Below are 13,234 nucleotides of genomic sequence, written 5' to 3'. Positions count from 1 at the left end.
ACCTTTTGGAGATTTATACAGAGCCACTCTCTGGAGAGCCATCCCTGTAAATGGTTTCATTTTCCCCTAAAATCCCTGACTCTGAATCCCAAGTCTTAAGAAAACACTGCTGGATGGTGCTCCAGGATGTGGTAATTTACCCAAGTGAAACCCCACCCAGCTTGTGAGGGCCTGTCAGTTTCTCTATGCAGATGAGTCCACTGCAGGGCAGAATAGGAAAGGCCGGCAGCCAGGGAAGACAAGAACAGCACAGGACCCTCATAGGCACGGCCTCCCTGGGGTCCCCAGGTGGCAGAATTATGCAGTCTTCAGGGCAGGATAATCTCGCGTGTGGCTTCTCCACAGCCCTGAGCACTCAGCCCCCTCATCACCATACGGCAATACATCCCTTACTATGCAGTGAGTTATCACCAAGAATGTAGTAACAAGCCTGCCCATGGGATCTTCACTCCCGTTGTGGGGATATTATAGGCCTTGAGTTGTTCTCCTGCAGTGAACTTATCTCCTTATTGACAACTCATAGCATAAGAAACATATATCCATTTGAGGTCCAAATGTCCCTGATGGGTTTAGATGCTCCGAATATTTTCCTAACGTGGAAAATGTGCCCAGCACCAGGAGAACATCGAGACTCACACAAATCCTGAGAATACGAGGTCTATCCAGACATAGCCTGATCACCAAAGCAGCCTAAGGTAAGGAAAATATAGAGAAAATTAGCTTTTTTGAGCCTTCTTTTGTTCAGGGATCCACTCCAAACCCTGTGGATTGTACTTTTTCTCCTAATAATGCCACCTTTGAGCCTTTGTCCCCTTTTTGCCTTTCCTTTCCTTGGGGCCCACTCCAAACTCTTTGGAGTATACTGTGCCTTTTAATGATGGCCCTTGAGCCATTGCTTTCTGCCCGGGACCTCTTCTATTTTTTTGAAGTGTACTTTTTCTTCTAATAAAATGTTCTTTCACTACTTTAAAAAAAAAATTAGAGAGCTGTAAACTTACTGTCCAATTAGTTTCAGAAAGTAATATAGGCCCAGAGAGATCTGAGACATCTACCCTCTTCTGGTCTTTAAGCTGGAAGATCAATGTAGCTCATCCCAATTGCATTGCTTACGCTACCTTTTAAACCTTCCCCAAACAGTGTAGAACAATGGCTTTAGAGAGGAACTTAGTAAGACAAATAACATCTGTGTAATAAGCATGTTTATGTACATGACACAGTGCTAGGTTCTGATAAAGCTCCTCTGTGATGGAGAACTTGCCTCTTACAGCTTTTAACATTCGTAAAGCAAGGAACAGATAGACAGAAAGGCACATGCTTAGCCACCTGCAAAAGATGTGGAGACACACACTTTTACAGTGGTTTTATTCTTGACAGGGGAAAAGGCAACAGAAAGATAGGGAGAGTGGCACTAGATAAGAGTAGGGTTTTAAAGAGCTGAAGTGAGAATTTGAGTACTCTCAAAAGCGGGGATCTCACTTAACTTTGATTTCCTGACATGTGGTGTGATGAACACCATGAATTATACACTCAAAATCTCTTTCCATCCTCTTCCTGCTTGTTTTCCCTACTGCAGAGACTACAGAGTTAAAAGGACTTCCCAGCCTCCCCCGAAGCTGGGTTCTGGATGTGATTTAGGTTCCACGGATCCCTTGTATTTGTGCAAGCCTTGAATTTGCAACTGAGGTCCATGGGGAGAGGGGTAGGTCATGTGACATCCAATTTCCTGATGTGTTTGGTTTTTAGCCAGCAGCTGTCACAGCTGCTTCCAGTTTCACCAGGCAGTGTCCTCACCGTGACAGGACAGCTGCTTTCTTGGTGGCTTAAATGTGTGTGGTGGCTTTGAGTTCTTCCTGGAAACACCACTTAAAATCCATTTCTCGAAGATTCCATAAGCAATTTAATACCTGTAACCAGTCTCTTTCTGCCAATCTGGCTAGAGCAGACCTTGGGCTCTTCTGAAGAACCCTGCCCCTTACCCTGGGATGGCAGCAGGTGGTGATAACCTTGGAGAGGTGGGAGACACACCACTCAGTGACCTCATGACAGGGCTATGTGCTCATTTGCTTAAGTTTCTCCCAACAAGGAGGAATTCAGTGCCACTCCTCAAGGGCTGCTGGGGTAAAGTACGATAGGAGGGTCATAGGAGGGTGATACGTGGCCATTAATTAATGAATAGTTCATCTCAAGAATGCACTAAAATAAGTTGTAGAAAAAGAGCTTGAAATCTTTAACAAAGCCCACAAGATCCATCCAATGTGGTTTCTACATGTTTCACAAGCCTAATAGACTATCCCCCAATTTTCTTTAGGCCAGCCATGCTGGCCTTTTCTTCTTCAGCTTCACTCTGCCCTTCTATGCCTCAGAAACCCAGCCTGGAACATTCTTTAGTTGGTAACTTCTACTTGTTCCTAAATCAACCCAACAAATCTCAGATCTCAGGATGTCCACGTTATGGGTTCTCTTGACGTGTCCTGTCTCCCTTCATAATATGAGTCACAACCATAATGAAATACTGACTTATATAAGTTAAAAACAGATGCCTGCCTTGCAGACACACGAAGTCCATGAGAGCAAAGACTTCGCCCTGTGCTCACACATATCTCCAATGTCTAACAGTGCTTTGCACATGCTTGGTGTCCAATAAATATAGTTGGAACGAACACACTGTATCTTCCTGCTCCAATTTTATTGCATCTCAATCTGAATACCTACTCCTATGATTATTGCAGCAAGGGAAGAGAGCTTGGAGAACTGGCCACCATTTCTGAAATGCTTCTGCTTAGGAGTGACACACATCATATCCACCAACCTTTTGTTGGTCAAAGCATGTCATGAGGGCACCTACATTCCAAGAGTGATCTGGGAAAGGGAGAACTGCAAACACTGGCCTACTGCAGCCCCCTACCCAAGAACCTGACCTAAACATTAAGGTTGGGTTAGAGGGAAGTATTGACTATTCTGTAAGTGACTTGAGTTTTACTTCGCAAAGCAAGCACATTGTATTCTTGGCTCTAAGGCATATTTTTCCCATTTCACTTTGATGGTCATGTTCTCTACTGGCTAATATGCATTCTTATCTTGGCAGTTCTAAGCTCAGGGCTTTACCAGAAACGTCCCTGTGAAAGTGAACTTTGGGTCAACAGCAGAATTTGCTTACCCAAGCTGGCTAGTCATCTATTCATTGCCTTAACGAGGACAAGCAGATTTAGTCCCTTTGTTACACGTGAACCCTGGGTATGCTGTTGCTCTCATCCATTTGCCTTGAAATTAGCTGCACTTGAAGCTTTGCAGAAAGGAGCCTGCCTGAACACTCAACCACACATTTATTCAATGTCTGTTGTCTATGCTTCCTTTACCAGGAATTGATAGGTGCAAAGAAATACAGTTAATGGCTCTTGTCCTCAAGGAAATAATCTTTCAGATGAGAAAACAAGATGTAAATGCCCCAATATTACCAAAATTCATGGCTGTGTATGTTTAAATTACAGAATCAGTGGTCAGACAAAAGAATTTCGGAGGCAAGAAAGCTCCTCATGAGGGGTCGTGTAGTTCGGGTCTCTGGAGGAAGTGAAGAGTTCGCAGGGCTTAGGGACTGGTAGGTGTCAGGGAGTGGAGTGTGGATCTCCCTCCTGGGCCTGGGCTGCTCTAGCGAGAGCCTGAGTGAGGAGTGAGAGGAAAATGATCAGCCCCAGTGATGGAGGAGAGAGCATCAGTGGACGTGGGGAGGCTGCTGTCAAAGTGGAGGGCAGAAAGGGTGAAGGCTGGGAACTAAGCTCAGTGGTGGCCTCCCCGGGCTCCAGTTATCTCCGTTCTGACTTTCAAGTCTTCTTCAGGTCATAATTGTACCTGGGATTCCAGAAATTTATGTCTTTCAGGAAGTTCAGCATTTGGATTATTATCAGAATCCCACTCCAGCAGACACATTGGTGTCCCGTCTGATATCCTTATAATTTAATAAATGACTTTAGTGATCTTTTCACATTAGCACACACATGTCCGAGTTCTAAAATAATATTCACTGTCTGGAATGTCATAATTTACATAATCAGTTCTCTACCCACTCTTATGATAAATACTACAATGGACATCTTTATGTGTATATGTATCTTGTTTTCCGAACTGCCTTTAATCTTCATTTTGACATGATTTCTCCTGACCAAAATGTTGCAAGAAAGACCCTAGCCTGCACTTTTTTAGGATAGGCCAGGATTGATGGACTTCAGGCAGTAAAGCTGAGCTGGGAGGGGCTTTCGCAGGACATACAGATGAGCATTTATACCTGGGAGAGTTTAGCCAACTGAGAAGTTAGAAGAAACAGTCCACACAAGACACTACCCTCACTTCTGACATCAGTTGCATGTTCAGGCTTCCCAACACCACTGTCAGCTTTGATAATTTGCTAGAATAACTCACAGAACTCACTGCAAGGTGTTATGGGATGGTTATGCTTTAATGCAGCTGAAGAATACAGATTAGAATCAGGCAAATGAAGAAGTACATAGGGCAGAGTCCAAGAAAGTATGATGTGCTGAGCTTCCGTGGTCCTCTCCCTGTGGAGTCCTGACACTGTCACTTCCCTGACATTGATGTGTGACAATATGCACTGAGTTTCACCAACCAAGGAAGTTGACCCGAGCCTCGGTGTCCAGAGTCTTTACTGGGGCCCCATCCAGTTTGATCTCAGGTTCCAGCCTCTCAGAAAGTCAACTGATACCACGTGACTCAAAACCACCACCTACATCACTTTGTGACTGTCTGACTAGTCACAAAGCCCCCCGGGGCAAACAACAACACTCCTGTCAGGAAGCCAAGGGCAAAGGCCAGACCTCTTTTTGTAATAAACATTGGATTCTTCACTATACAACACCAAAACCAGAATCAATTCCATTAGATTTTTCTAGGGAAACACCTAATTAATAATATCCTATTTCTTTCCTGAGAAAGTTATTTAATCAAATAAAATGGGAACAACCGTCAATTTGCTCGATGGCAAATGGTGTCCTTGACAGCAATGGGCTCAGTTCTTCAGTTCCAAAGTCCTGTACCGTTGGTTTGAGTAAAGCCCTCAGGAATAGCATTCTATACCTATTAATCACTTCTTCTGCACCACACGTACAGGATGAAATTACACATGATTGGACGGAAAAAGAAACAATCTGAAAGAACTCCCAGAGTGTGGGAAAGGAAGGATTTTGCCATCGGGAGTTTGTTTGGATTTTTTAATGTATTTTATTCTTTCCCCGCTGAGAAAGTATGCAAGTAACCTCAAGACCAATGCACAGCCAATACCTACTGACATTTTTGTTGTTGTTCCTTAAATAGACTATGTAATTTATGCATTCAATGAAGTTGGACCATTTCTGGAGGCATAATCATCCCCAGTTCCCAAATTATGAGGCTAGGGAGCAGTATCATTTACACACAATACTGAGTTTCTTGCTATATAATTAACATTAAATTAATCCACTGGTTTTGCCAGGACTGGAAAACTGTTCTGCCCAAAAAGAGCCCTTAAAGACTAATTGTTGTTGTCCAGGAAAACAATGGAAACTATTGCCAGCCAAGAAAAATGCATCCAGGGCACTGCTTCCTTGATTGCTAAAGCAACTCCAGGTGTTTTATTTAGTGAGTCAATTTTCAGAGCAGTCTGGCCATAATAAAGATTTTTTAAATCCAGTCTTAGATATATTGTTTAAGGCTTTGGGGACAAATATTAATTAGATATACAAACATTCCTTGAAATGTTTGGCCTCGTATCCATTTATTTTCCAGCCAATCATTTCAGAGACTCCACCTGCTTTATCTGGTAAATAGTTTGTAAAACTCAAAAGTTGAAAAAGGAGGAACCGCCATTTCCTCCGTTTTCAGTCTCTGTGCTTTTTGCAGGCCTCCCAACAGCGCTATGTTAGGACAGAGCATCTGGAGGTTCACAACCTCTGTGGTCCGTAGAAGCCACTATGAGGAGGGCCCAGGGAAGAATTTGCCATTTTCAATGGAAAACAAATAGCGGTTGCTAGTTATGATGACTCTGTACTTTGGATCTGGATTTGCCGCACTTTTCTTTATAGTAAGACACCAGCTGCTTAAAAAATAAGGATGTTTTACTTAATCCATGAAACAGATATGAAGAGGAGCATTTTCAGAGGTGCAGTCACTTTGAAAAATGGATCACACTGTTGAACTCAACATACTAGAAATGTTTGTATATAAACTTATGGCATGAAAAAACCAAAAAAAAACAAAAACAGAACTCAAAAGTTGTTGCCTCTCTTTCAATGTGTCATGCAGGGGCTCAGCTCCTGCTCCCCACATAAAAATGCAGGACACGGTGAGGCCAAAAAGGAACACCACGGAGCCATAGATAGGGGAGTCATACCTCTATATTCTCGCTGGCGGCTGGTTGAGACACAGGAAGTAGGATCTACATAATCTGCAATCCACTATCTGCTTGCTAACCGCACTTGCTAGCCACAATCTTCTGTCCGCTTCTCTGCAAACCAACCAACCAACCCCCTAGCGTAGTCACAGCAGTTATATTAGTGGCTAATGTCTAACCGGTAACAGCTGATGGCCACCCAGTCACAGCGGATGGCCATCTGATTACAGCTGATGGCCATCTAATAACCGAGCCAGCACCTTTCCATGTGAGGCCGAGAACCTGGAAACTGCTCTCTGGGGCTCTGTCCCCACACAATGATACTCGTAAAACAGGATAGATGCTCAGCTGTGTGCTGTGACTTAAGTGTGGTCCTACAAGACATGGGCTCAAGGTCTCTCCCAGAGGAGAGACTGTAGGCCAACTAAAACCCTTTCACTGAGGTCCTACAAGGGAAAACAATTTCATAGCAATACTAAGATGTTATTTATTTTATCCACTCTCACACTCTCATGACTGTACAGTGGAGTTCTCCAGAGGCTACATGACATCTGATGTCACAGCAGATTACATGAAGAAGCAGGTAATAGAACCAGCTGTCTTCTTTTAAGCTAGTGCTTAGATTGGCAAAAATGGAAAACAATGCCATTCTTTTCATTAAATTTTTTAAAAAATATATTTCCCCAAAAATATGTTATTTATATTAACATGCAATGGATTTATTATTTTAAAAAATAATTGATAAATATTTTTTAAATTCTGTGTTTTAATTTCTAGTACAGTAAACATTGGTAGACATACCCATTTAAACCAAAGTTTTTTGAGACATTCCATACATTTTGAAGAGCAAAATGGAGCTTGAGACCAAAAATGTTTGAGAATCCGTGTAAGGGTAACAGCAATGGCTTTGAATTGGGACATTTTTGCCATACTAGCCACCTTTCCACACATTGCTCTTCAAAGAGCTAGTGCGTACACACACACACACACACACACACACACACACACACACAAAAATCAAGCTCTCATGTCCTACTTAAGAAAAAGAAACCATTTCAATTCAATAAGTAAGTTTTAAGTGACTCAACAAGGCAATTAAAAGAAAAAAATTCTCCAACTAAATAATGAAGATGGAAGAAACCAGAATGTGTCATACCAAAATATAACTTTTTGACAAAATTACATATATTGAGTTGAAGGGCAGTCAAGAAGCAACAAGCACAGGAAAAGCTCTCTCTGCACTCTGCCTTTTTCTGGACAAAGACAGGACACAAATTCTCCTTTATTGGAGATGACTCTAGACTCTTACCAGATGGCACCAGAGGACCCTGCAAACAAACCTTACTCCATTAGTCCCCTCCCATAGATTTACCTTCCCACAGTTTGCTGCCTTTGGAAGCCTAAAACTGCTTTCCTTTGTCCTGTCATTTCTCTACAAATTCATTGTTCTTTGTTGAAAATGTATAAACAGGAGTTCTAAGCCACCTTTTTTAGGTTACTCTTTCTCTTTCCCTGAGTATCTCCCATGTGTATATGAGATAACATGTTAATAAACTTATGTGTGTTTTTCTCTTAGCAATCTGTCTTTGTTACAGGGCTCCAGCCAAGAACATAGAAGGGTAGAAAGAAAGACTTTTCCTCTCCTGCAAACATACTTTGTTTGGATATGAGAGCAGGAAGGAAAAACACAAAATTAAGAACTAAGTGAAAATGATTTTTAGATTATTTTGGTATTTTGCTGCATTTGCATGAATACTCAAAATTAACTATATTTGGACATTAAAAAATTTTAGATTTTCTATTAGTTTATGGGTGGTTTAATCTTTTTGTTTTGAATACATACAATTATTTTCTTTTTTCTTCTCCAATTTTTGAGGTATATTTTATTATATAAAACTGTACATATGTAGAATGCATAGTCTCATGAGTTTTGACACATGTATATATCTGTAAAACTATCATAAGATAATAAACAAATGTGTCATTCCCTCAAAAACTTCCTCATGCCCTTTTGTAATTCACTCCTATACCCCCTACTTCCATTCTCAGACAAACATTAATCTACTTTCTTTTCACTATAGTTTGCATAGAGTTTCTAGAGTTTTATATAAATGTAATCATATAGTATATACTCATTTGCAACATTATTTTGAGATTCATCCGTGTTGTATTTATTATTAGTTTACAGTTTAACCATTTTTATTGCTGAGTAGTATTCTATTGCATAGATTTACCAAAGCTTGTTTATTCATTCACTTGTTGCTGAACATTGACTATTGCAAATAAAGCTGCTATGTACATTTGTGTACAAGTCTGTGAGTAAATATGTTTTTATTTCTCCTGGGTGAACATTTGGCAGTACAATGATTCATTCATATGGCAGGTGTGTGTTTAACTTTATAAAAAATTGTCAGACTGCCAAACTGTTTTCCAACATGATCACAATATTCTACATTCCTATCAGCAGTGTGTGAGCTCTCCAGGTGTTGTGTGTCCTTGGCAACACACAGTCTGGTCAGTCTTTTCAATTTCAGCCAACGGACGGTATGTAGTGATAACCTGTTGCTTTTGCTCTAGCTCCTGAGAGCCCTATAACACCACTGTTCATTCAAGGCCAAGAACAATATGATATGGCCTTCAAAGAGATAAAATAAATAAATAAATAAACAAACAAATAAATTCTCTATTGGTGCTGATATGGAAGATCTCTAAGATATACTAAGTGAAAATAGTACTATCTAAGCAATATTATAGTGATTTCTACAGGCCAGGCACTGTTCTGAGCACTTAACATACATTAGCTCATTTAATCCTCACAACAACCTTAAGAGGCAGGTACTCATAATTTCCTCCATTTTAGAGGTCAGGAAACAGCCTCAGTGACCTTTGCCCAAGGTCACACTAATAAAAAAATCACAAAGCCAAGACAGGCTCCAGAGCCTCAGCTTTTAAGGGTTCTACCATACTATGATGGCTCCATGTATCAAGGCACAGAGCAGCTACCATTTGTAATTCTACAGGGGGAGGAAATAGCTATTCACATTTACTGATGTATGCATAAAATATTTCAGAAAATGCACAAACAGGCGGTAACACTGATTACCATTGTGGAGGGAAGTTGGAGTTGAAGGACAGGAGAGAAAGGAAGATCTTTGGAATTTTGAACCTTGTGAATACATTATTTACTCAAAATATAAAATAAAATTTAAGTAATAAAAATACAACCCACAAGTCCAACTTTTTAGTTCAATTTCTTTCTAAAGTGCCTCCTAGTTACTCAGTTCCAGATCCATGTGGCCCATCAACTGACACTTAGTTGCTGCTTCATTTTTATGTAACTCATCTTTCTCTACCAGAAAATAAACTCCTTGAATGAAATACCTGCTTCATACTTATAAGTCTTGGAGTTCCTTGCAGTACTTAGCACAGTACTGGGCATTAGCAAATGCTTAATAATAACTTGTTTATTAACTGGTAAGCCTGTTCCCAAGGGACTGCAATCCTGGCACTGAGCCAACTTTATGTAGCAAGTTGTCTTTTGTTGATGAAAATGTGGGACTGTCAGCCAAGAGGAAAACCAGCCAGGCGCAAACTGATCAGCAAAAGACAAGCACCAAACAAAAAACACCTTTTTTAAAAAAAATAATTGTATTTGAAAACAAAGAAAATTGAAGTAGTCATCATGAGAAATATAAATTCTTTTTTTTCTTTTTTTATGATTATCACTTTTTTTTTTTAATTGGGGAAGGGGAACAGGACTTTATTGTTGGAACAGTGTGTACTTCCAGGACTTTTTTCCAAGTCAAGTTGTTGTCCTTTCAGTCTCAGTTGTGGAGGGCACAGCTCAGCTCCAGGTCCAGTTGCCGTTGCTAGTTGCAGGGGGCGCAACCCACCATCCCTTGTGGGACTCGAGGAATTGAACCGGCAACCTTGTGGTTGAGAGCCCACTGGCCCATGTGGGAATCGAACCGGCAGCCTTCGGAATTAGGAGCATGGAGCTCCAACCGCCTGAGCTACTGGGCCGGGCCCGAGAAATATAAATTCTTTGCTGGATTCTTTACAAGTATTTTATAATTTGGAATTGTTTTTACTTGTTTACCTGATAGCAAGAGCCCTGTAACCTTTCCAGTCCACAGGGCCTCTTAAGAACTTAATCCAGCTGGGAAATCAAAGGGAATGGGAGATTTTTCCATGATGATGTAATCTATTTGTGTCCTTTTTTGGATAGATTGCTGATGCTGAACATTTGCAGAAAAATCATTTAGAATCCTAAGGTATTTTGTAAATGCAGCACAGCCGTGGTGGGTTAATACCATATAATTCAAGAGCTCGCCATCTCTTCTTTCAGGTGAAGGTGATGGTGATAAAATAAGGCTCTTCAGGTTTCAGCTCTGGCGCTTTGTTTCCAGTTTTGAACTGAACATTTGGGATAAATCTCTAGTATGCATCCTAAAATTGGTGAAATTTTATTTTTCAGTAATGATGGGTGGCATTGCAAAAACAGGGCTTAAATGCTCATATCGAAGAAAAATCAGCAGGCAGAACAATTTCCCTTCATTTGAAGAGGCTGTTACCCCCCAAGTTGCAAAGTTGCCTGAGTCCCTCCAGTCAATAGGAAAACACAACTCATTCACCCAAAATTAGCAACACGATGTTTTGCTTTCCAGGCATATTTACTGTTCTTCTAGGGTCAGCAGTCCTGAACTCACTGGAATGACCACCTCAGAATAAACTTCCAGATGATGAACCATTTAGAAGTTTCTATTTCCCCTTAAAGATTATCTTACTCTCTCAGGTCCTTGCTACTATTAACTTTCTTTGCTACAATTGCAAATTATTAACAAAATGTCATGTTTAAATTTAGAAAGTGTCAGAAGAGAAATTTTTATTTATTCAGATTTGCTTTTAAACATTTTGCAAAAGAAAGGCAGGGAATTGTGGACACCATTTCAAAAGCCAAATGCTTTTCTGACTCCTTTATTGTTTTGGAGAAGAAAAGATTGGTTTTTTTTGTTGGGAACATCAGAGTTGGTTTTATGTTCAGATACACAGAGAAGATAACAACAGGTTCCTTGCATAAACCACCATTACTTCCAACACCAGCCTTTCTTTCTGATGTTTCATGATTTTCTAAACATGTTTCAGAGTTACTGACAAACACAAAGGTTTGCAATTTAGATAGAAATCAAAACAATTTGGCAGCAAGAGAGTCCTTACATTTTAAAATGAATGTCATAAAAACACAACCGAGGAAATCTGCTACTGGTGCTGGACCAATATCTTTACTTGAGTCTTCACTTGACAGTTTGTCTCAACCAGGTTACTGAAGTCCTTTCGCTTAGCAGCCTGAGCCATAAATATTTGTTTATCCTCTGACTTCATGTATCAGCATAGAAAGGCAATGGAAAAGTACTTTTATAGTAACTTGTTTTATCAATTCTTTTTAATTAAAGCTGATTCCCTTTTTAAAGGAAGTCACCCTTTTCTAACTTCAGATTTTTCCTTCTCAGAGAGGATTGTTCTGTCTCCACATCTATAAAGCCAGCCTGCCTTCTCCTCTCTAGAACATTTACCCAAGTCAGGCCTGCTCTCCAGATTGTTGGATGTGGGAAAAGCTTGGTGGGGTGCCAGGACACTTTAGGAATCTCGGCAGTTCTTCTGGCCAAACTCTTGGCGGGACACAGGGCTGAGCTATCCAGGCCCCAATGCTGGAGGCCAGCAGCCTGGTCTCTTTTAAGATGCCTGGCTTCTCCCCAGGCAAAGGTGGAACTCTCTGCCATTGCTGAGATTCTTCCCTGCCCTCCGGTGTGTTGGGTAAGAAAACTGTGTCCAGTGACTTCCTAGGTGGCTATCATTTTTAAAACATTGTTTATTTCAACTTTTTAAAAATTTATCTTAAGATTTTTGTTAAAATATAGCTAATGTACAATATTACATTAGTTTCAGGTGTTCAGCATAGTTATTCAACATTTATATGCCTAAAGAAGTGACCACCTTGATAAATCCAGCAGCCATCTGACACCGTACCATGCTATCACAATATTATTGACTATATTCCCCTTGCTGTACATGACATTCCCATGACTTGTTTTAAACCTGGAAATTTGGACCTCTTATTCCTCTCCACCTTTCCCCCCTTTTTAAATTTTACAATTACAGTGGGCATTCAATATTATTTTATAGTAATTTCAGGTGTACAGCATAGTGTTTAGACATTTATATAAATTAAAAAGTGATCCCGCTGACTAGTCTAGTACCCCCCTGGCACTATACATAGTTATTACCATATTATTGACTATAATCCCTGTGCTGTACTTTACATCCCCATGACTATTTTGTAACTACCAATTTGTACTTCTTAATCCCTTCACCCTGCCCCTCAAACCCACTCCCATCTATCACCCCAACAAATGTGGTATGTATGTATGTATGTATGTATTTTTGTGGTATTACATGAAGTCATGCTAGTTTTTTTTTCTTCTTCAAACAAACTTTAAAAAAATTATGAGAGAATCAGGGCAACTTGAACACTGACTGGACAATAGATGACATTTCAAATTGTTAACATTTTAGGTTGTCATTCTAGTTTCATAGTAATTTTTTTTAAAGGTCTTTCTCTTTTAAAGACAAACTGAAATATTTGTGGATTAGATGATATTTGCTGGCATTTGCTTCCATATAATCCAGTGTAGGGAAGGAGAAACAGAAGGCAAAAATAAAACAAGACTGGGCATGGGTTTATAATTGTTGAAGCTAAATAATTGGTACGTTCAGATTTATTTTTCTAGTGTGTCTCCTGTAGTGTGAGTTTGAAATTATCCATAATAAAAAGTTTTTTATTTTTATATTTTTAAAAGA

The 13,234-nt window shown here is 40.1% G+C and overlaps 1 pseudogene across 1 annotated transcript; it reads left to right on the top strand.

Moving 5' to 3' along the window:
* The first annotated feature begins 5,902 nt into the window (after nucleotides 1-5,902).
* Nucleotides 5,903-6,094, top strand: LOC308505407 (cytochrome c oxidase subunit 7C, mitochondrial-like; annotated as a pseudogene). The gene has a single exon. The product of its transcript is annotated as a cytochrome c oxidase subunit 7C, mitochondrial-like (transcript).
* Nucleotides 6,095-13,234: the final 7,140 nt, after the last annotated feature.

This window comes from Rhinolophus hipposideros, assembly GCF_964194185.1.
Source record: "Rhinolophus hipposideros genome assembly, chromosome: 2".
Lineage (NCBI taxonomy): Eukaryota > Metazoa > Chordata > Mammalia > Chiroptera > Rhinolophidae > Rhinolophus > Rhinolophus hipposideros.
The sequence above is the reverse complement of the archived record's forward strand: the minus strand, read 5'-3'. Positions and strand labels throughout refer to the sequence as shown.